Source organism: Camelus ferus, chromosome 9 (genome assembly GCF_009834535.1).
Source record: "Camelus ferus isolate YT-003-E chromosome 9, BCGSAC_Cfer_1.0, whole genome shotgun sequence".
In the NCBI taxonomy this organism is placed as follows: domain Eukaryota; kingdom Metazoa; phylum Chordata; class Mammalia; order Artiodactyla; family Camelidae; genus Camelus; species Camelus ferus.
The window spans coordinates 57,793,463-57,817,663 of NC_045704.1; the positions used below are offsets into that span (position 1 = coordinate 57,793,463).

Here is a 24,201-nt window from a genome sequence, read left to right on the forward strand (position 1 = left end):
TGGGTTAGATGTCTTAGGACAAAATAACAAAAACCATAAAGAAAAAAATGATAAATTGTACTTCAAATTTTCAAACTTTGGTTCTCAAGACAATACTGTTAAAAGCTAAAAGACATGCCACAGAATGGAAGAAAATATTTGTGCAATCTGAGAAAGGACTTGCAATTTAACAAGACAAGCCACTCAGTTTTTTTAAATGAGCAAAAGATGTGAACAGACACTTCACCAAAGAAGATATACAGATGGCCAAAAGCACATAAATAGATACTCAACATTGCTAGTCATTAGCACTGTGAATTAAAACCAGATGTGATTATCTCAGGAACATACGTGGGATTCAACATAAGAAAATCAATGTAATATATCACATTAACAGAGTGAAGGAAAAAACCCACAGGGTGATCTCAATTGATGAAGAAAAAGCATTTGACAAAGTCCATTGCCATTTCATAATTTTAAAAATCTCAGGAACTAGAACTAGAAAGATAAAAGGATAAAAGATAAAAGGCATTTTTGAAAAACCTACAGCTAACAGCATACGCAATTGTGAAAGACTTTCCCCCCGAATCAGATGTGAGACAAGAATTCCTGCTTTCACTACCACTATTCAACATTGTTCTGGAAGTTCTAGTGGAAACAGACAAGAAAAAGAAATATAGAGCGTCCAAATTGGAAGGGAAGAAGTAAAACTATCTGTATTCATGGTCCTATATATGGAAAGTTATTAGGGAGTTATCAGAGCTAAAAACAAATTCAGAAAAGCTTCAGGGTACAAAATCAACATGAAAAAGTCAGTTGTTTTCATATACCAACAATGAAAATACAAAAGGGAGATTAAGAAAGCAATTCTATTTGAAATAACATTTAAAAGAATAAAATACTTGGAAATATGTTTAACTAAGGAGGTGAAGAATATGTACATTGAAAACTAAAAATCATTGCTAAAAGAAGTAAAAAAGACCTAAATAAATGGAAAGGCATCTTATGTTCATGGATGGAAAGATTTAATATTAAGATGTAACTACTACCCGAAGCAATCTATAGATTCAATGCAGTTCCTGTCAAAATTCCAACAGTTTTCTGCAGAAATAGAAAAGGAAATTCTCCAATTCATATGGAAGTGGAAGGGGCCTTGAATAGCCAAAACAATCTTGAAAAAGAAGAACAAAGTTGGAGGATTCACACTTTGCAATTTCAGAACTTCTGCAGAGCTACAGTAATCAAAACAGCATTATATTGGCATAGAGACAGACATACAGATCAATGGAATAGTATTGACAGTCCAGAGATAAACCCATGCACCTATCACCAACTAATTTTAACAAGAGTGCCACGAGCATTCAATAGAGAAAAGATAGCATCTTCAATAGATGGTGTTGAAACCAGTGAATTTGCACAAGTAAAAGAATTAAATTGGATCTCTACCTCACACCACAAACAAAAATCAACTCAAAACATATGAATGACCTAAATATAAAAGCTAAGCCACAAAACTCTTAGAAGAAAATACGAGGTAAATCCCTATGACCAAGTCCATTGGATTTGACAATGTATTCTTAGATATGACACCTAAAGCACAAGGAACAAAAGAAAAATGATTAATTAGACTTCATCAGAATTAAGAACATTTGTGCATTGAAGAATATTTTCAAGAAAATGAAAAAAAAAACCTTACAAAATGTGAGAAAATATTTACAAATCATAAATTTGTTAAGGGTTTAATATCCAGAATATACAAAGAACTCCTGCAGGTCAGCAACAAGAAGACAAACAACCCAACTGAAAAATGGACAAAGGACTCAAAAAGACATTTCTCCAACATGATACACAAATGGCCAGTAAGCACATGAGAAGATATTCAATACCATTAATCATCAGGGAAATGCAAATCAAAACACAAGATGCTACAGCACATCTACTAAATTGGCTATAATTTAAAAAAACACTGAACAGTGTTGGTGAGGATATGGAAAATTGCACATTACTGGTTAGAATGTAAAATCGTGCAATTCCTGTGGAAAACACTTTGGCAATTCCTCAAAAAGCTAAATATGGAATTACCAAATGACCCAGCAATCCCCTTGTGTACAACACTGTAAAGACAATAATGCCATTGAATTGCACATTTCAAAATGGCCAATTTTATGCTGCATATATTTTGCCAAAAATTTTCAAAATTAGTAATGTAATCTGCCTAAGCCACTGAAATGCACACTTTAAATGGGTGGGTTGTATGCTATGTGAATTATGTCTCAAGAAAGCTGTTTTTAAAAATCCAAAACCACAACAACAAAACCAAGTGGGGTATCACTGCACACCTGCTAGAATGGTTAAAATTAAAAAGTCTGATAATACCAAGTGCTGGTGAGGACACACAGCAACCAGAACTGTCAAATATTGTTGTGGGAATGCAAAATGGTGCTGCCACTTTGGAAAATAGTTTGGCAGTTTTTTTTTTTTTAACAAAGTTAACCATTCCATACGATCCTTTCCTGGCTATTTACTTAAGAGTGAGAAGAACATACAAAAGAACTGTACACCAACTTTTACCAGAAATTTTATTTGTGATAATTTAACTCATAATGGCACAAAATTGGGGGGAAAAAACCAATCTACTGGCGCATAGATAAACAAATTGTGGCATATCCATACAATAAAATAGTGCTCAGTGATAAACAGAAATAAACTACTGATACACACCACATGGACAAATCTCAAAATCATTATGCTCCATGGAAGAAGCCAAACACAAGACCATGTACTGCAAGAATCCTCTTATCTGAAACTGTAGGAAAAACAAAAACGATAGTGACAGAAAACAGAGCAGTGCTTGTCAGCAGCTGCATGTTGGGAAAGGGGACCGACTGCAAAGGAAGATGAGGGGATGGATGGATGCTGTGGGGCCATGGAAATGTTCTACATCCCAGTTGTTGTGGTGGTTACACAAATGTGTACATTTGTCACCCCATCACACCGTACACTTAAAAAGGATGCATTTTGTAATATGTAAATTATACCTCAATAAAACTAACTTACATTTGTGAAAAAGCTTTCCCAAAAAGGGAGGAAAAGATTCAGCCAGAAAGTATCTTCAGCTGAGTTAGCCTCCACAAAATCTCACCCTTTGGTCAATGAAAAGATTTTAAATCTAACTCTATTTCCTTACAAAAACCCATCATGTACATGTTCCTCACTTCGATCTCCTCCCTCAGCCTCATCCCTTGTCAGAATTATTTACTTTCCATCCCTCCTCTGCACTCCTCCACCCATTCTCTTTATAACCACAACTACCTTCTTCATCAAAATACCAAGCCACTGAACTCTATCTTTTAACACTTCAGAGACCCTCATAAAAGTGAGAGACCAGTAGGATTATTCCCTCTCCCTCCCTTCAAACATGTCAGGACCTCTGTCGGTAATAGCCTGGAACCCCTTCATCTGCTGACTAATGTCTGCCCGTGCTTCCGATCAGGGGCCCCCACCTCTTCCAAGAATCTTCTCTGGTTTAGCTAAGACTCTTTTAGAAGTGTTTAAAGCACATGGCCTCTCCTTCAGTTTCATTACCATTCTAAATCTTTGTCATCTTGGGCATGTGTCTCTTCCTAACCTCAGTTTCTTTATCTATAAAATGAGGGTCTTAGATTAAACTCAAATACTTACAGGGTCTAATTAGATATAAATAAGAGACATGGTCTTATGTAAAGCAATTAGACCTTGGAAACTGAAAGTCAAATCAATTTCTTTCAACCATGTGTGAGCCAAACAAAGCAGATCCATTGATCTTTGCCCGTCTGGGCCAGGTGGCCATTCATTGATTTTTGCCCTTAGGGGCCATTTGGCAACCCTGGAATGAATAATCCCTTCCATTGCAACATTCAGTTGTTCTATTTGTATCCAGATCATGTAGATTCCCTGACTCAGGGGTCAGTCTCTAAAGTCATTTGGAACTTTTACAGAAGTATCAGTGGACATGAAATACAAGAACACGTGCAATGATAATGGATCAGATATGTGTCCTACCTGAGAAGGGTTGTTCCAGGCTCTGTTGTGGTGAAGAAACAAATTGTATAGACAGATACAGGTCTTAAAAGTGGAAGCAAGTTTGTGACCAACATTAAAGCCCTGCCCTACAGCCTGAGGGCCCCATCAGGGTAACTGGAAAGAGAGTTTCAAAGACAAAGCTGGGACAAATCTGGGACAAATCTGTAAACAACAGCCTGGATTGTAGAACATTATCTAGATTTCAAGCCTTTTTAAGGTTCTAGTACTATGTTGTAACCGAGCAGGACCCTAGGGGGCCTTCCAGGGTCAGACCCCACCCCCATATCCCCTGCTGCAGCTCCTCTCTGAAGCACCCACATACTAGTATCTCATGTATATTTCCTGAGTTTTTCAGATGCTTAAAGCCACCACCAAAGGGAAGAAAGTAGCTACTTGACGATTAAGAATGCATTGCCCCCAGACCTTCTGGCTCCTAGGGGTTGATGGTGTTGACTGTCCTGTTACTTCCACATCAGCCAATCAGAGGATTGTGCACGAGCTGATCACGTACCCTGCAACTCCTTCTCCCTTACCTGGCCTTTAAATATGCTTTGCTGAAACCCTTCTTAGAGTTTGGGGTTTTCTTAGGCATGAGCCACCTCATCCTCCTTGCTCCGCCCTGCAATAAACCTTTCTCTGCTCCAAACTTCAGTGTTTCAGTTTGTTTGGCCTCTGTGGTGTGGCAGGCACATGAATTTGCCTTTGGTGACAGTATCATAGTACATAGCAAATAATAAATACCTGATTGGTCACACTTAATTTAAAACTATTGTTGCTTTAAAAAAAATTCCTAAGGATGTCATTTAAACCGTGAAGTTTTCCTATGGGAATTTCTCAGAAAAGATGGGTGTGCAAACCCTGGGCTTTGCCTCCTCCTGAGAAAGATTACCTTAGGTGACTTCCTATACACAACCCACCATTATTGGACACATGCCAAATGCCAAACATAGTGTTGCTTTACATACAGTTCATTTAATCCTCAAAACAAAAGCATACCATGCTGCAGAAACAGTCTCTGAGGTGACAAGCAATCTGCCCTTGATAATAAGTGGTAGAGCCAGTATTCAGACACAGGAGTGTTTGACTCCAAAGTCCATGCTTTCAAACACTATGCTGCAGATTAAACACATTTACTGCCCCTTTCTCTGATGCAACCTTAGGGACACAGTCCAGTCAGGTCCGCAGAGGCTGATCAGCAAGCTGAAAAGCACAGCACTGAAGGTACAGCACTGTTTGCTCCTGGCAGCACTTTTGCTGGAGGAGAGCTGCACGTGTTGTCCAGACGGGAGTGACAGCAGAACTGGTTGGCATAGCTTCCCGAATGACAGTCACAAACAGGGATCGATATGTCATAAGTGGGCATGTCTGGCTGAGTTCTTTTCAGCAAGCAGAAATCAGAGTGACACCTGAGGCAGAATATGGGACCCAAGTAGGGACAGCATCAGGGACAATGCCCACGAGAGACTGATGCTTGAACAGGACAGTGTAAAACACTGCTGGTCTTTCCTCTGAGTCATTTCAATTCTTCCTCAGCCATCCTCAGCTGCAAATTTTCCTTGAAGAGAATGAGTAGTTTATGCTACTTCCTTGTCTGATCCACCCAAAAGATCAAAATAATTTTTGTAAAAAAAAAAATGGGTGAACATCAGCCTTACAGAGAAAAAACTTCAGATATAACATAAAATATTATTGACGTGAATATGCCAAGCAGATAGTAAGAATATACCAAGCGATATATTAGTATAGAACATAGTGATATCAAGCAAAAGATTCAGCAAGTCTAGAGTAGGTCCTAAGCATATGCATATTAATAAACTCTGTAGGGAACTGATGTCAATCTCCAATAACTGAAATTACAGCTCATAATGTTATGGAAATGACAGGCCAGCCAAGAAACAAGCACCACTCGGAGGGTTGGAGTACTCAGATTTATTACGCCGGCGGGCTCAGAGGGGCTTCTGCTCCTAAGCCTTGAGCACCTCCAAGACGTGCACATGAGGTTTTATAGGGTTAAGTACCAGCTTGGGGTATTCGGCCAATAGGCACGCAATAGCTTTAGCAACATCATTATCACGAAAGTAGAGGCAGTGAGGCAGCAAACCAACATTTCAAGGCCAGATATGTCTCTTTGAAAATCCAGCTGGCTAGCAAAATATGAACAGGGAATCAGCAAACCAACACTTATTAATTTAGATGTACGAGTTCGCCCAGCAGAACTCAGATCAGTAATCTGACACTTGTTACACTTAGATTTGTGACTTAGCTTGTTAGCCCAGCTGGGCTTTTCCTTCACAATAACTATGCCAGTGTCTGATCTCAGGCAAAGCAGCACCAGGACTGATAAATAGCAATTGATCGTGGACAGCAAGGGCACTGAAAAAATCTCTAGCCCACAGAGTACATGATTTCTGAAATACTTGCACTAATAACATTTTACTCATACAAATGTAACCTAGGGAAGGCTAAGCACCTCTTCTGATTTGACAACCCTGCCTATGCAACTCATCTATAGTAATATCTGAAAGAAATCTAATTATTTCTAGCAGCTGTCTTTTTATAAGGTGAAAGAACAAATCCTTTTGATTTACCAGGGGCTCTCTGAGAAAGCGGGGAAAGTTGTTCAAGATGCAAAAGATATCTCAAAAAGTATCATTTTAAAAGTTTATTTTGAATTTAAAATTTGATTTGAGGAAGGCAGAGATTAAGTTATCAGGAGATTCAAACACTTGAAATAGGGAAAAGGTCATGGTGCCTGAGTTACAATATTTGGCTGGTCATTTCAAAATGACAACAAAACATTGCAAGAGAGAGAGTGACATGATTATAAACAGCCTTAGTTCTTTCTTAAGTGACAAAACTTAATTTTCTTAAATTATAAGGGACATAATAAAGTCAACACAAACCATAGAAGGTTATTCTAGTAGACAGTTGACACAGTGAAGAAAAGAACTTTTATATTTGTAGCTGAAGGAAATAAACAGTAAATCAGAAAACAAACAGATTGTAGTTAAATCCATCTTATAAGATTTTAAATATTTCATAATTTTCCAACTTGAGTAGTTTAAACCAAAACAAATAGAAATTCATTTCGAATTTGTGTTTTTCATCCTGCTCTTTCCTATTCTGGAACAAGTAAAGCTGATATTTTACTTTAGGACTATCTTCTCAAGAGAGAAGCATCTCATCACGTACAAAAATCCTTAGTAAGATTATCAGCAGTGTTTTCATCAGTCCGGAAGGCAATAGGCAGACATATCCAAAATGCTAAAAGGAAAAAAATCTATTAGTTAAGGAGCCTGGATCCAGCAAAACGGTCCTTCAAAAGTAAGGAAGAAATTAAGACATTCTCAAATAAACAAAAGCTAAGAGGGTTTGTTACCACAAGACCTGTCCCGAAAGAAATGCTAAGAGAAGTCCTGCAGGCTGAAATGAAAGGACACTGGACAGTAACTTGAGGCCATTTGAAGAAATAAAGCTCTCAGTAAAAATAAACACATCAGCAATTATAAAAGTTATAAAAAAATTATACTACCATAACCTTTGCAATTTCACATTTTGATTTCAACATAATTAAGCAACTAATGCACTAAAATGTATTAGTTTGTGTTTTGGGACACACAACATATAAAGATGTGATTTTGTGCCATCAACGTCTAAAAGGGTGGTGATGGAGCTGTTAAAGGAGCAGAATTTGTGTATGTTATTGAAGTTAAGCTAATACAAATTCAAATTAAAGTGTTAGAATGTCAAATGTAATTTCCATGGTAATCACAAAGGAAACAGCTAAACAATATATACAAAAACAATGAAGGTATTATCCTTTTATAAAAAAATATTACTTTCAAATTTGAATAATGTATATATTTTTTAACAAGGAAAAATACTTGTAGATCCCCAGTTATAAGAAAATTATCTTCTTATATTTAATATATGCAAACATTAAAATAAGTATATATGCTTTATACTTAGTTTTTATAAAACCAAAAAAAATGACCTATTAAATAGTAAGAAAACCATATAGCTAATAAACTTCAAATTCACATTGATTTGGTTTAAGAGAGAATGTCAGTTTGCTGCAAGTCAAGTAGGCTTATAAAAGGAGCTGGTACGTTTTGCTATGGTTCAGATTCTTTTGAAGTTCAGCAATTACTTTATGGCTCAAATACCACGTTGCTTTTCTCCATCCAAACTACAACAAGGCCTTTGTTCTTTGAAAGCCGTGCAGCCACACTTGGCCTCTACTCCACACTGTGTCATAGGAAGTCAGCCTGTGCTCTCTCTCATTTACTCACAATGAAAGTAGTTCTACTTGGTACCAGTGAATTTTATCATGAATGCATATGCAGCGTGAAAATCTCAAGGCACTACTCAGAAAGTTATTAAACGTATTATACAGAAAATTATCTTTTTTCCTCCATTTTATCAGCAAAATGAAAAGACACTTTTAGAAGTTTTTTCAGAGAGCCAGCAAACTCCCTAAACTATTCTTACAGAGCGTGAGGGGTGCGTGGTTTCAGCTTGAGAAGCACTTCTCAGTGTTTAGTTTCATAAAGCAAGTCTTTATAGTCCCACCTCAACCCAGGAGTTCTCTTCATGCCAGAAGGCAAGAACAAAGCATTTACTTTGTTGTCAAGCACACTTGGGTTCTAATCCCAGGTATGTCAATTAGAGCTGTGTGACCTTGAACAGCTCACTTAACTTCTGTAAAATGGGAGGACAAAAAAGACTTTTTTTAGGATCATTGAGTAGATGTAATGAAATTGTTCATCAAGGAAGGTATTAAATTGGGAGCACAGTGACATGTGTCTCTATACTCCTGTAGCAAATCTTCTCATTAAAGAAATAATGCAATTGAATGGCTACTCTCAGTGTATTGTAACTGTATATTGCCTTGGGCAGGCCTTGTCTTCTTCTTCTTTTTTTTTTCTTTTTAGTGTGACCAGGTGAGGTTTATTCCAAGGATTCGAGACTCAGCACTTGAAAAATCATTCAACCATTCAACTTAATTCATGAAATTAACAAACCAGAAAAAAAGAAAGAAAAGAAAAGAAAAAATATAATTCAACATTTAGTAATAATAAAAACTCTCTGTATCTAAGGAATCGAAGAAAGTTTCCTCAACTTGATAATGAACATCTACAGCTAACATTATATTTGATGTTTACAGACTTATGCCCTTTAAAGAGTAATGCTTTTTTTTTTCTATAAAAATTTAACAGAAAGTTTTGATGCTTGATCAAATTTCCCAAGATTCATGGTAAGCAAAGTTGCCACAAGGAAAGAGGTGGATCATTTGCATATGCAGTTCCAGAGCAGGGGTGGCATGTAGCACCTGGATCGGAAGTGCCTTTCCTGTGGCAGTGAACAGACACACCAACTGAACATGCCTGACCCCTCTCTGATAATCAGAACACTAGAAAGACCAAGAGCAATAGAGGAAGACCAGCATTTGAGAGAGCAGTCTGCTCCTGGGGAGCACCCAGGTACAGAGGTGGCCTGGATGCTCAGAATCACTGCTGATTTGGGCAACAGCAGTGGACTGTGATGAGAGTGAGATTGAAAGGATCCTGCTTGAAGATTATTTTTAATGGGAGAACAAATCCAAAGTAGCTTGCAACGCTATTCACAGGAGAAGAGAGAGTAAATACAGCTTTATTAGAATATTAATTTTTCTGATTTCCAGTGTGATGATAAAGCAGGGAAATGCCTTAAAAGTGATTTTATTTTTTCAAGATTCTGCCTTTGTCTCTAAATTTCTGAAAAGACTGATCCTGTTCTTGGGACACAAGTGGACACAATAGAGCCTGGGTTACAAGAGCATGCCTGCTGCCCATGCTGGGGCCACCCACAGAGACGAGGGCTGACACGTGGAGCCGTCAGTGGAACGCTCCGTTCGGCCAGACTGAAACGCGAGATGCCGGAGGAATCTTCCCCATCACGCCCCCTTGCACCCCATCTTCAGGGAAGAAATATTTAAATGTTGACGAGAGGCAGTACTGGCATGCTAGATAAAGCAGATGTCAGAAAGCAAGAACAAGAGGAGGTTAAGTTGGTTCCACTCCGTAGCTGGAGGGAAGTTCTTGGAAGCCTGAAAAACAGGATTTGAAAATATAGAGAGCTGAGGATAATGATAAATGTTTCATAACTTCTCAGAGAACAGAGGAGAGAGCTTCAGACTTATAGCACTTTAGAGGATTGCCCTAATTCATTAGTTAAGTTGCTGCATACACAGGAAGAAGAAAAGAACTTCACATATCTCGTTACAACCCAACAGGCTTTTGAAATTAGCCAAGGAACAGAGTCCTGCGATTCTGGACCTGGTCCTGATCTTGGAAAGACCAGGCTCTACTGGATTAAGTTCTCCAGAAGGAATTTAAAGAGAAGCATTAGTGAAAAAGCCTGTATTCACCAGAGAATTGGTGGGCCATCCAAATGTCACTTACTGTGAAAACAACTCAGGAGGAACAAGAAAAGGTGACAGTATTGGCTGTTCTCACATAACAAATCAAAGAACAAAGTTGGACCTGGAAGCCTTTGAAGTCAGATCCCTGGCAGCAAGTCCTAAGGAATGGGAGAGAGCGGTCCCAGCCTCAGGTCAGAAATTTCCACAAAGAATGCAGCAGGTTTTCCATTGTTTCACAGTTTACCACAAACTTAGCGTCTTAAAACAATACTCATATGTTATCTCAGAATTTCCATGGGTCAAGGGTCTCTGCATAGTTTAGCTGGGTCTTCTTGCTTGTCCAGAGGCAAGACCCAGATCGCAGCGGACACCCCCAGTTCTCTGCCATGTGACCCCCACAGACAGCTCAAACACGGTGGTCTGCTTCTTCAAAACCAACTGGAGATTCTCTCTCTTCTAATGTAATATAAGCACAGAAGTGACTATTCCACCACTATTCACCCTATTCGGTTGGCTAGAAGCAAGTTGCAGTTTCCATCTACAGTTAAGGGGAAGGGATTACACAAGGGGTGTGACTCATCAAAGGTCACCTTAGCATGTACTGCTGTACACTAATACAGTTTATTGTGTGTATGTTTGCATACATGTGCAGTGGGTATGTGTGTATGTTTATGGGAAAGGTCTGGGTCCCCCCAGATTCAGACACTGAGACAAGGATTCACATGGAATTGGGAGGTGACCCTAGGAAACCTGCAGGGGAATGAGGAACTGAGATAGGGAAAGGAGGCAGCTAATAAAGGGTGTGTGAATGAATTACAAACTGTGGGCCACTTGAGCTTTAATCCCTCTGAGGAACTCTGGAAGCCCACCTGGTATGCAGGCCTCAGAGTTATCACATGGAGGAGTGATATACACAGAAAGAAGGAAAGACCTTTACATATAGGCCAGGGAGTTGAGGTATTTATACACCAATAGCAGGCACTGAAAATGGTGAGGACTGAGAGGATACAGGCAGAGCTAGACACCAACATAACAATCCCAAAGTCACAAGTGTGATCACTAGACTCCCATACTCCCATACTACTTAGCATCTAATTATCTTAAGAAAAGAAAAAAAAAACAAAACAGAGAGGAGAAGAAGATAAAGAAATATGTTTGAACTGTTAAGTTAGTAGAATACACAGTTTCTTCTCCTAATCTATCCAAATCTAGAGAGTTTGTGAATCCAAAATTGTAAATATTTGCAAGTACTTTTCTTAGGTGAAAAAAAATGGAACAAGAACATTTTATTTGCTATTCACAAGAACTTCTGGAAGAGCTATTGAAGGCTAGAAGGCCAAGTAGGATTGTTCTCTGAAAGAGCAGCATACAGAACAACAACAACAATAACAACAACAACAAAAACTGTACCTTCCAGGGACTATGCAAAACAGGGTAGGACGCTTATTTGGAGCAGAAGCTGAAAATATTCACGAGCAGGAGGGATACAGCAAGGCTAAGAGCTGAGAGAGGACCCCTTGTTGGCCAGGCAGCCAAGCAGAGCCTTTGGGAAGAGCAGGAATGTCTAATAAGATTTCTTTAACTTTTTTGAGGTATATAATATACACAAAAAAGTCTGCATATCAAAAACGCACACCTCAATGAGTTTTCACAAACAGAACACATCCATGGAACCAACACCTTGATCGAGAAACAAAGCATGACCAATACCCTAGAAGCCGCCCTTGCATTCTCTTCCAGTCATGACCCCTCCCCCCAAGGGTAACCACCAGCCTGACTGTGAACAACATGTTTAGCCTTGCCTGCTTGGTGCTTTAAATGGGATCATGCAGTCTGTGGCCATTTTTGTCCGGCTTCTTTCACTCGGCATTGTGTATGTGAGGTCATTCATGCTGTTGCATAATTGTAGACCACTCATCCTCATTAGTTTTCCTGAACTTTTAGAAGGTAGAGTGGTGCGGGGTAGGTTTTCTAACTTTACGGAACTCCGCCCTCTTTTGTTTTTGTGCAGTGTTCAGAAACACAGCAGCTTGCGCTCTGAGATTTCCTGCCTCTGTTCCACCCCCCAGTGTTTGCCTCGACCTCCTGTTTCCTTCCTTGCTGTTGTCCTCATCCTGCTCAGTTTTGACTCCACTCCCAGCAGTTTCTATTCAGCCTCCCTTTAGTCCTGGAAAAGAGCCCTGATTCTTCCTAGAGTTCACATCTGACTCTCACTTTGCAAGGATCAGTTGTGCACATTTCTCCCCAACTTTGTATTCATGGTGGTAGCTTGCAGTCAGCCCTGACAGGAATGTTTACAGCATGGAAATCAGCAAACACCACAGACTGGACTGTTAAACAGGTGCCAACACACCACTGGCTATGCCGCTCCAGCTCCTGAAACCCTCCTGGGGAGCTAGGAATTAGAGTTTGCCTCACTGGCTCTGGGGTGGGCAAAACGACTTCCATTCTGAGCCAGTGCTCCCGAATTGGTCTACCTGCCCTCCAGCGGTTTCTCCTTGGCTGTTGAAGGGTTCTCTTGAACTCAAATTCCTCAGACACACCATTGCTGCCCATTGCTCTCTCCCTCACAAAGGCCACCGCAGGTTTTAGGACTGTTGGTTTAACCTCATCCGTTTGTATTTTGGGGGTCACAGGGATATGCTATCACTTAATTTTATTGCAAATGTTCATGAGCTTTTGGTTTTCCTTGACCTGTTTCTATGTGGGGATTCAGAGCTTCAAAGAGAATGCCACCACAATCTTCCCAGTGTCTACAAGCTGGATGACTTGCAAAGTTTAAATTCTAGTTTTAAAATTGTCTGGGTTCAAATCACTGAAAATTCTTTTGTGAAATAGTAAATTGGATCTAGACTAGTCACTGGCCTCCCATGAGACCCCCAAAGTCCTCCTGCGGTCAGGGCTGGAGGGCTGTTGATCAGTCTCAGAAAGAGTTCTTATAGACGATCCTTCCTCTGGCCACCGGGCTCTGGGGCCCAGAGCTTCCCCTTTGAGCCTGATGGCGTTTTGCCTACTTCACACAGACTCTGAAGTTCCCCCGGCTCCCTGGTCACTGTTCACCTCAGCAGATGCCAAAGTGAGCAGATAAAACAAAACTAAGTTTTCATCTCCTCATGGACAGCTACTTTTCTGGAACTGCCGCCTCCAGAAAAGACGATCCCAGGACTCCCGGCCAAGAAATGTCTTCTTAGATTTGACTTCAGTTCCTCACTTTGCAAATAATATAATTTTCCACAGGACTAGACTGGACAGAGGAGTGAAAATATCTTCAATATTAACTTTTAAATAATAATGTTACTTACTCTGAGTTGTTCAGAAAAAGAGAACCAAATATACATATATTTATATATGTGTGTATATATATATGTATATGTATATATATACACCTACACACATATAAATATAAATATGAATATATATAAATATATAATATATATATATATATATATATATATATATATATATATATATATATATATATATATACCTCTTATTTGGGGGAGGGTCAGCCCTTTTGTTCTATGCAAGCCTTCAACTGATTGAATAAGCCCCATCCACACTAAGGAGAGCAATCTGCTTTACTCAGGCTATTGATGTACCTGTTAAACTCATTCAAAAATATCCTCACAGAAGTACCTGGAATAACATTTGGCTAAATATCTGGGCATCCTGTGGGCCAGTCAAGTTGTCATATGAAATTAACTGTCACAATTACTAATATTCATTGATGCATTCCAAGTGTCAATTTCTTACAAATTATCTCATTTAATCCTCACAACAAGCCTTAAAAATCTCGGAATTTATTATTCCAATTTTACAGGTGATGAGATTAAAGGCTGGGATGTTGAATATATTGACTAAGGCCTCATAGTGGAGTAAATCTCACAAGAGGATCCAAATCCAAGATTTTGTACCCTCCTTTCCATTTTCCTTTCCTTCTTTCCTTTCTCCCTTCTTTTCTCTGTTCTCTTTATTCCGTCCATCACAAATTATTGCTGCAAAAATTTAGCAGATCTTGGGGAGGGTATAGCTCAGTGGTAGAGTGTGTACTTAGCATGTACAAAGGCCTGGGTTCAACCCCCAGTATCTCTGTTAAAAAAATAAGTAAATAAATAAACCTAATTACCTCCCTCCACTCCCCCCCAAAACTTTAGCAGATCTTAACTTTGCATTAGGAAATAGCCCTTTGTATATTGATTTCTACATATAGCAGCATTAGGTTTGTAGCTGTCGACACAGTTAAGGATGAATGAAAGTTTCTGACATGGGAAGAAGTGAGAATTTCTAATCACCCTCCCATTCCATATTGTGTCAGCAGCTCAATAGGAAGCATGAGGAAGACGGTGCTGTTCGAAGAGCTGCCGCATGGAGCCTGGAGTGGACCGATGGGAACTACGGGCTACTGAGGAATATGGTTCTTCCTAAAACAGTTAATTCTAGAAATCGAGGAGAGAGACCAGTGTGAGCTATGATGGATGGTCTGGAGAGAGTCTAGTAGGGGTGAGTCAGGCTCTGGAGAACGCGTGACTTCGTGTCGATGGGAGGAATGGGACAACAGATATGGGACAAATATTTCTTTAGGAAGTACACCATAAACAACTTAGTAGTGTATAAACAGAAAGTGAAGGGGGAAAAAATGACTTCTAAATTAGAATAAAAGAAAATCAGTGTGGGGACTTGGGATATTTGAAGTGCATTCACTCACCCACTACCAGCTGGAGGTGCTTAGAGTTTTCTCTATTGGTGGGACGTTTTTTCACCTTTAATATATCTGCTCAGAAATTACCCACTAAGGATACACATGAAGGTGTTAACCATGCTTCTGATAGAATCATAGTATGTTTTCTGTTTGCTTTTCAGCATTTTTCAGAAATGAGTTTTGTCTTCATATTAAGAAGACAGAAAACAAGAAAACTTCCTTTGTGGAAAAAAAAAAAAGTTCACATTTGCTGTCCAGATGATTTTATTAAGAATTTCAGATACTTAACAATAATTTTCAGGCATCAGAGTTTTTATAAGAGTCTGAAGTCCTTGATATCACCACTTGAGCAAAGCATTTCATTTTTCTGAGCCTGTTTACTCTGTTGAATGGCTTTAGTACCTGCCTTTTCATCTAAATCCTATCTTTCCATAACCAAATATGAACTGATTTCAAAAGGAAGGAGAAAAAGTTTCCAATGAGCACAAGAGGAAATTTATGCTGCCCTCTCACCCTGAGCTTGCAAGTCAGCCAAAAGCCAGACTAACTCAGACTGCATAGGAAAAATCCTTTATCTCATCAAGTTGTAATCAAGAATGACCTGCAGGTATAAATAAAAGATTGCAGTCTGATGTTCTAGACATGGACCCACCAAAGTTACGGGCTGTCAAGTTCCTTCTTTAAACTTCTTTGCCGAGTTCCTTCCAATGATTCTTCTTCTCATCTCATGAAAGGTTAACATTCAGACAGCAGAGTCTCCTTGATTTCCCAAGGCCCAGCCAGCATGCATCAAATAAGCTTCTTTGGTAGGAAAAAATGAACAGTGGGCAGTGAAAGAAAGAGAGCTTCAGATAAAGCCCAGTGGTGTCTACAGGTCCTCTTCAGCCTGTAGATACTGGTTCATTTTCTCATCCCCTCCCCAACACATGAAGATAATAATCACAACATTCATGTATTGAACACTTACTCTGCTCAATCCCTTTCATGCGTTACTCCACTCAGCTAGCTATCCCCACAATCCAATGATACAGGAAATATTATCCTCCACAGCTAACAAGTGAAGAAACTGATTCTGGGAAATTTTAAATTACATTTTGTTTTCTTTTGTGGGGGGAGGTAATTAGATGATGATGATGATGATGATGATGATGATGATGATTTTAAATGGAGGTACTGGGGATTGAACCCATGACCTTGTGCATGCAAGGCACGCACTCTACCACTGTCAAATTCTTGCGAGTGAGGAAATTTTAAATGACTATTTCAGGTCCTCCAAGTAAGATACGAAAAAGTTAAGATTCAAATCCAGGTCTGCCTGACTCTAAAGTTTATGTTAATACCACTGTAATATAAGATCATATAGCTATGGATACGAAATGTGTGGTTTTACCATTATTTATTTTTCCACTCTCAGCCCCTTCCCCTACCCATTCCTTGGTAACCATTCCTATTTCTATCTGTTTTTATAAAATATATATCATTGTTTTGTGAGTATTTAGTTTAAGCTTACATAAATGTTACTTTGCATTACTTCAGCCTTGCCTTTAAGATGCATCCAGGTTGCTATTTGTGCATTTAACCTACTGTTTCTGTTTCATAGCCCTCCGGGTTATACTTCCAACCGCATTTTACCCATTCTCTCTCCAATGATAGGCACCCAAACTACCTCCAACTGTCGTATGAGTTCAGTTTCATTTTTCTCCACAAAGTACATCAACCATTAAATAAGCTATCCTCTCCCAACTGATTTGTCAGATATTAATATTTCTATCTCAACTTTCTCTTGATTCATATTTGTACAATATGTTTTATTCCAACCACTCATTTTCAACTTTCGTGTGCCATTGTGTTTAACAGATCTCTTTGGCAGGTGATAAATCGTCAAATCATTTTTCATTCCAATCAGAATAATGTTTTATTCCAATCAGGGTAATAATTTATCTATTAAATTTATGTTTTTTAATAGATAAATTTAACCTTTTGGAATCTGTTATAATTAGTATGTTAAATATGAAATCAGACAACTTATTTCATATTTTCACTTCATTTCATTTTTTAAAAACCTTTTCCTGTTTTCAATCAAATAGATTAACTTTTATTCTGCTGGTTAAATTACATATTCTATTTTTGTTCTTATGGTAGTTGTCTTAAGACCAACACTTAACGTTTATTTACTCAGTTGTTTCCGTAACGTTATCAACATCTATATCTTTGCTGTAACACAGATCTCTTGTTCCTTTGGCCTTTTATTCCCCAACCCTCCCCCCATCATGTAGATAGATCTAGATTTTTTTTTATTGATTGTTATGGTTATACTTTCTCATTTTCTTTATTTTGGTTTGAACTTTTGTACAGGAAACAATACATTTACCAAACTGTATGATCACTCCTACTTTTTTACTCTACCTAGTGCTACATCCTTTTGAATTTATTTCTCTTTTCATTTGGGTACTTCCTTCAATTTTGTTTTCATGGTAGGTCTTTAAGTACCTGAGAAAGCATTATCCCCTTACGTTTGATTGACAATTTGCTGTGTCATTTCCTTCACTCTCTAAATATATTACTTCATCATCTTATTGAGTCCAGTACTGTTATTGAGAAGGGCAATGCCACTTTTTTCCTTTTCAGGTGATCTTTCTCTCTAGAAGTGTTTAGAGTTTCCTCTTTGCCTATATGTGCTCTAGACTCATTTTCTCCTTAACTCTCTTGCTTGTTTCTTGATGAGTTTTTTTCCTGGAACTGAGATGTGTTATCTTTCTTAACAATGGGGAATGTATCTTTATGATTTCTTTCAATGTTTCTCATTTGGGGAGTCCCATTATTCAAGTATTGATACTTTTACATCTAGTCTTCCAGCCTCTTAGCTTTTTAAACACAATAGTTTCTCCTTTTGTTCTTTCCTGTTGGCCTTTTTGAGTGTTCCCCAACTGAATATTCCTACGCACTAATTTTTTTAAGCTACATTCCATCCTGTAATAGTTCTCATCTACCGAATTCTTTATTATATAAAATTAATAATATATGTAATTCTTTGCTGTGATTCTTACTAGCCCCCTATAGTACGAAATCTTCCTTTCCCTTCTTAAAGACACATTGGATGATTATTTAAAATTCTTGGTCTATCTGTTTCAAAAACTCTATTTAGTGCACTATCTTCCTATCATAGACCTCAGTGTATCCTTATTTTGGAGCATGAGCTCATGTCCCCTGGGGATAATAGTACTCTCTACTGCTGTGTGCCACGGAGGCACTCAAGTCTGGCCCCAGACTCTGTTCTCTAAGGCATATTTCTGGTGAGAGGTGGGCACAAGCTCCACATAAAGAGCCCAGCCATCACAGAACCACTGATGACCATCCTGTTTGTCGCCACTTCACCAGGAGACTCTCCTGACCAGGGCTGCACGATTAAACTGCTAGGGAGAAACAGCTCCTGGAGAAAATATTCCCAGGCCAACAGTTCAGGGTTTGAGGATGGAAGTTTGTTAGAGTAACTGTCAGAGTATGATTGTTACCAATTCCAAGCTCCTTCTGCTTGCCACACAACAGGCCATTAAATCGGGAGACGAGGTGTTGGGGCAAGGAATAGCGACTTGATTCAGAAAGCCAGAAAACTGAGAGGATGGCAAAATAACATCCAGGAGAACCATCTTCCCCAAGTCAGAATTCACGCTCCTTTTATACTAAAAGGGGGAGGGGGTATACTTGGTTGTTGCAAATTTCTTGGTGTAGGAGTTCTTTGTTCTTACATCTGTCCACGTGGGTCAGATCATGGTGTCTCTGTAAACCTCCAACAAAACAAACACTTGTTACCTTTATCTGAATGGAAAAGTGTTAAATCCTTAAGGGTCAGAGCCTTGAGAATAGGCTCTCCTGTGTATTTCAGGCTAAAGGCAACATTATTTTACAAAAGGTGCAGAGCCAGCATGACTAAGCCCAGGAAACAGAGCACAGGGTTACAGTGAAAGGAACAGATCTAATGTGGAGTCAGATTTGTTCTTTCCGAACAACAAGCGAGGTACCAGGGTAGGGCTTTGTCAGCATTCCTCCTCCTGCTGTCCCCTCCAGCCATCCTTCCCCGTAGGCTCCAGCCCTCATCCAACCTCATCCCTGCCTCTGCTCCCACATCTCTTGGTCCAGGACATCCTTCAGATTCCTCAGGGATTTCTCAGTTTTTTTCTAGGTTGTCCTTCATATGTATGCTTTATTCATTTTTCTAGTGTTTTCCAGGTTGATTAAAAAAGAGGCACGCAACAGCCTATGACAGTTTGCCATGTTGCCAAGTAGAAAAAAATGGACATGATAAAATGCTATGCAAATGTAAATTATGATAAGACAAGTACATGATAATTATCTAACTACAAAATCCTGAATGCTCAAAAAACCAGATTACTTATGCAAATTGGTTATTTAAAATGACTGTGAGAACATGGTTTGGTTTTGTTTTTCCCAAACAGTTTAAATGCACGTGAAGATGAAGGCTGAACAATAAATGCCAGAGAAGGGGTGACAGATGATGCCAGGTTTTCTCTTCGAGAATCGTGGGCAATACCACCATCACACCACTGTCTTCCCCATACAAATACGGAATCTTTTCCTCTTGAGACTGTGAACTGCCTTACTAGGTTTACTCCCTAGATGAAATAACAAACGCAAGGTAGCACCTGGAATGCTGCAACTCGAAAGAACTGACACCAGTGCTCCGTGTTCCTCTTGAGAGAACCCTCACCAGGCCTATTCCCCAACTTTTCTCAGGACCTCTCACCTAATTAGATAGGAATCTGTGCACGCTTCCTACAGGCCTCCATAGTCCTCCCTCATAAAACCCTGCAAGCTTTGGAAACAAAGGTCTGAAAGTCACCCCAGGCAATCACGAAAGGCAAGACCTGGCAAATGAGAGATTGGTTAACCAGTAACAAAATCATAAGTAACATTGCTTCCTCCCCTTCCACAGCAGAGTCCATGTGTAGGTGTGATGAAACAGCCCTAGAGTCTGGACATACAACAGAGATACCTACTTCCAGCATTGTCATGAACTAGCCACACAGGCACAAGGCAGGCCACTTGATCCCTGGAAGCTTCACTGTCCAGATCAACTTTGTAGAACCGTTGTGAGTACAGATTGCATGTGAAAGCATTTCAAAATTGATGAAGCACCAGATATGCTTGTGTGGTATTAGTATTATTATTAAATAAACAGGGTTCATCTCCAACATAAAGACTTCCCTAGGTCTACACTTTCCGTAGAAGTAACTCTCCTACACACCTTCTGATGCCTGCAACTCTGAAAGCACCGCTCCTCTAAGTTGAGGTACAAAGTGTTAAGTCTGCAGGAGAGACTTGTCAGTTTACCAGTCATGGGGGCCTTGGCTAAATGCATTTTCAGAGCATTTGTTGAAATGAGGACAGTGAGTTTCTGAGGGAGAAGAGAGGTAGATGCAGCTTAAGAGGCTAAAGCTAGGTGCTTGGGAGCCTTATAAATAATTTCGCTCTCCTAAATCAGCTTTCTTGGCAGAATTGCATAAAAAAGCAAACATTGTTTTTGCAAGACTTCACCCTAGATATCTAAACTTTTTAATCCATAGTAATCAATCTCTGATTCTTACTGTTTATCTGGCACCTGACACACATTTGGGATTAATCAACACTCTATCTTTCATCAATAGTCCAGCCAAAAAGCTGCAGCCCAGGAGTTGAAGGGCCCCACAATCTTGAAGCAAGAATAAAAATGTCGGTCTTCATTTAGAAAATATCAAAATGTGAGTATGGAGTTCATGTAAGTGTTTGAGAGCGAACCACAGCCGAGTGTTGTACTTTATTTCCATCAACAGTTTGGACAATTACTTTATTGCACTTGAGCATAATTACTTGACTAAGTCAACCAAATTCTCTTCACTATGAAAAGCTATCACCTGATGGTGTTTTACTGCCATTTCTCCCAATTTATACTTTATATATTATATTCCTGGTACTTCCTCAACCTACAAGTTTACCTTATTCCAAAGGAACAACTTAATGTTAGGTTTAACCACATGAAGTTGTCACTTGTTCAGGTCAAAAATGGCGGAAGATGGGCTCAGATTATACATCAATCTACACAGTCTAGATTCAAAGTCCATTTCAGCCACTTACACGGTCTAAAACCACAGTTGGTTATATAGTTTTTCTAAACCTCAGTTTCCTCATCTGTAAAACAAGTATAATAATAATAATATCAGTCTCAGTTGTGAGAATTAAATGAGATAATGTGCAAAAAGTGCTTAGCATAGTACCTGGCACACAGAAATTGTTTAGTACCTGCCGACTTAAAAGAGAAAAAGGAATGAAGTTGATCCATCCACCTGTATTTCCAATGCTTAGCACAGTGCTTAACCAGTTGTATATACTAAATAAAGCTTTACTGGGTTGACTGGTTTTGGTCTTAATTTTATCAAAATAATCCATTATGTATCTATAATTCTGTGTGAATGTTTGTGTATTTTGGCCTAAGAGACTAATGTTCTTCTTCAGTTTCATCTATTTTCTTAGTGAAATGAGAAGTGTGTGGGAACAGCCTGGAGCACTCCAAAATTTAGAGATCAGAGAGAGCAGTAACAGCTGTGAGGAGTGGCCTGTGATTTGGAGGAGAACCATGGGATTGTCAGGTTCTGTGAGCCAAATGAGAAAAGTATTTCAAGAAAGAGGGAGTGAGAAGACTTGCCATGTGCTCCTGAGAGTTCTAGTAAGCTGAAGGACCAACCGTTGGATTTGGCAAAAAGGAATTCACTGATGATCTTGACAAAAGGAATTTCAATGGAATTCTGGGGACAAAAGCCTAAATGGATCAGTTAAAGACAGAGTGAGAAGTAAGGATGTGGAAACACTGAGAACAGACAGTAATTTTAATGGCTATAGCTATGGAGGGGAGCATAGATTTGCTGGCACATTTGATAAGACATATAGAGTCAAGAGGGAGTTTTTAAAGATGGGATGTACAACGATAAGAAAGACCTAGTCAAAGGGTAAATAATCAGGAGGAAGAGAGAGGACCAGTTAGAACCACAGTCCTCATGCAGAGCAGAGGCAACACATTCAGTGCAAAAGTGGTGACATCGGACTTATTAAACCCATGCAGGGACTGTTCCTCTGGATAGGAACAGTGGGAAGGTAGAGCATGGGGTATAAAGGCAGATGATTTGCTGAATTTGCTAATGAAAGATGGAGTGGTACTCTTCTGATTGTTTCCAGTTTCTCAGTGAAGTAAGAGTCAAAAGTAATCAGCTGAGAATAACCAGAGGAAATGGGTTGAGACAGAAGAGGAGGCATGACTAGTCTTTGGGTACTGGGAGAGCAAGTGAACTAGGAGAATGCAGTAGAATTGCCAGGCTCTGCTGATGACCCATTTGAGATGTGTGCTTGTAAATGTCAAGCTAACCGGTTGGTACCATATTGCGTTTTTCTTCAGCCTTGGTTAGCTGCTCAGATGCAGGCATAGAGTAGACCAAGAGTGGGTTTAACCAAAGTTGAAGGCTTGCTTGGCCAGTCTGACAGAAAGAGTAAATGGTGAGGTGTGTGCAAGGGATTATTTACCATCATGCTCCACGGGTACTCTGAGCTGAGTAAAGAGAGAAAAGAGGTCATGAGATTGCTAAATGGTGAAAAAGTAGAGGAGCCAATGGTCATCCCAGTGGGAAAAAACAGGTGAGGGTACTTTAAAAGTGAGCTGGAAAGATAGAGGTTATTAGAGTTGGGTTGCATGCAATTAAAATTTTGGAGGTGGTATAAATGCTGTATTGACAAAGTCAAGAGTATGAGTGTGGAATGGAAGACGGAAGGCAAGTGGAGGACAAGGTCTTGAAAGTGGGAACTTAAGTGAGAGGCCAGCATGGCCCCTGTGAATTATCTATGTGAGGGTCAGCATCTCCAAGGATGCTGAGAGGACTGAGGGTGGAAAGGAAGGCAGTGATCCATGTGCTTCAATCTTCATGATCGAGGGAAGTGGAGGAAGATTGAGAGTTGACTGCAAGAATGAAGGGCACTGGCCATCTGAACTGATAGCATGTGCTTGAAAAGAACGGGATCTTTGAGAGGAGGGAGAGGAAAAAAACACTGGAAGTGTCAGTGAAGAACAAGAGGATCTACGCTTTATTCCAAACACCTCAGTACATTGGGTACTGGAAGCCAGGGCGTGGATATTGTGTAGAGCAAAGAGCGCAACTGCCTTTTGAGAGCGGCAGTCTGAGATAGAGCAAGAAGCAAAGATTGGAAATAAAGAATTTTAAATTGGTGACAGAACTTTGGAAAGGGCTCAGTGGAAGGGCACAAGGTGACAGAACAAGGTGGGAGATTGGGTTAGATCAGTTATTCACCAAGATATTTAGAGGCAAGAATCGAAAGTTGATGAGAGGGGAGGGTATAGCTCAGCGGTAGAGGGCGTGCTTAGCATGTGCAAGGTCCTGGGTTCAATCTCCAGTACCTGCATTTGAAAAAAAAAAAAAAAAGAATCTAAAGTTGATGGAAGACCTAGGAGACTTGGACTTCTGGGTGCACCTAGAAGTTCTATGTCTTCAGGAAAATGAAGTCACCTCTGTCTCCCTTAAAGCAGGAACCATTCTGGCTCATTTCCATGCCCTCCACAGAGTCATGTTAGACAGAAGGAGTAACAGGGTGAATGCAGGACTCTTGTGAAAGACAGAGGAAGATCGGTGCCACGAAGAAGGGATGAATGGAGAGATTCATTGGAAGAGCTTTTTATTGCAAAGTAGGAGACCCAAGTGGAAAGAAAGATCAGAATCTAGAGTCCAAAGACATGGTTGAGTCCTCAACCTTCCACTTGCAAGCTTTGGGAAAGTCTTTGGGAAAGCCGTGTCACCTGTCCACATATCACTAGCCTCATATGTAAAGTAGACCTTTCTTCCTCAGGAGATCTTGAGCTTCAAATGACGATCACCTCTCTGGGGCTTTTGTACTTTTATTAAAGCACTTGTTGCCTTTCACTTGAAAATGGTGCAAAGCTCTACAAATACAAGGGTCACAATAAAAACAGGAGAAATATAGCAGGCCCACATCCTCTCTAACACCC

General features: G+C 39.5%; 1 long non-coding RNA gene across 1 annotated transcript in view; it reads right to left on the bottom strand.

Moving 5' to 3' along the window:
* Positions 1-24,201, bottom strand: part of LOC116665853 — a 35,705-nt gene that overhangs the window by 11,002 nt on the left and 502 nt on the right. The gene's annotated exons all lie outside the window — the stretch shown is intronic.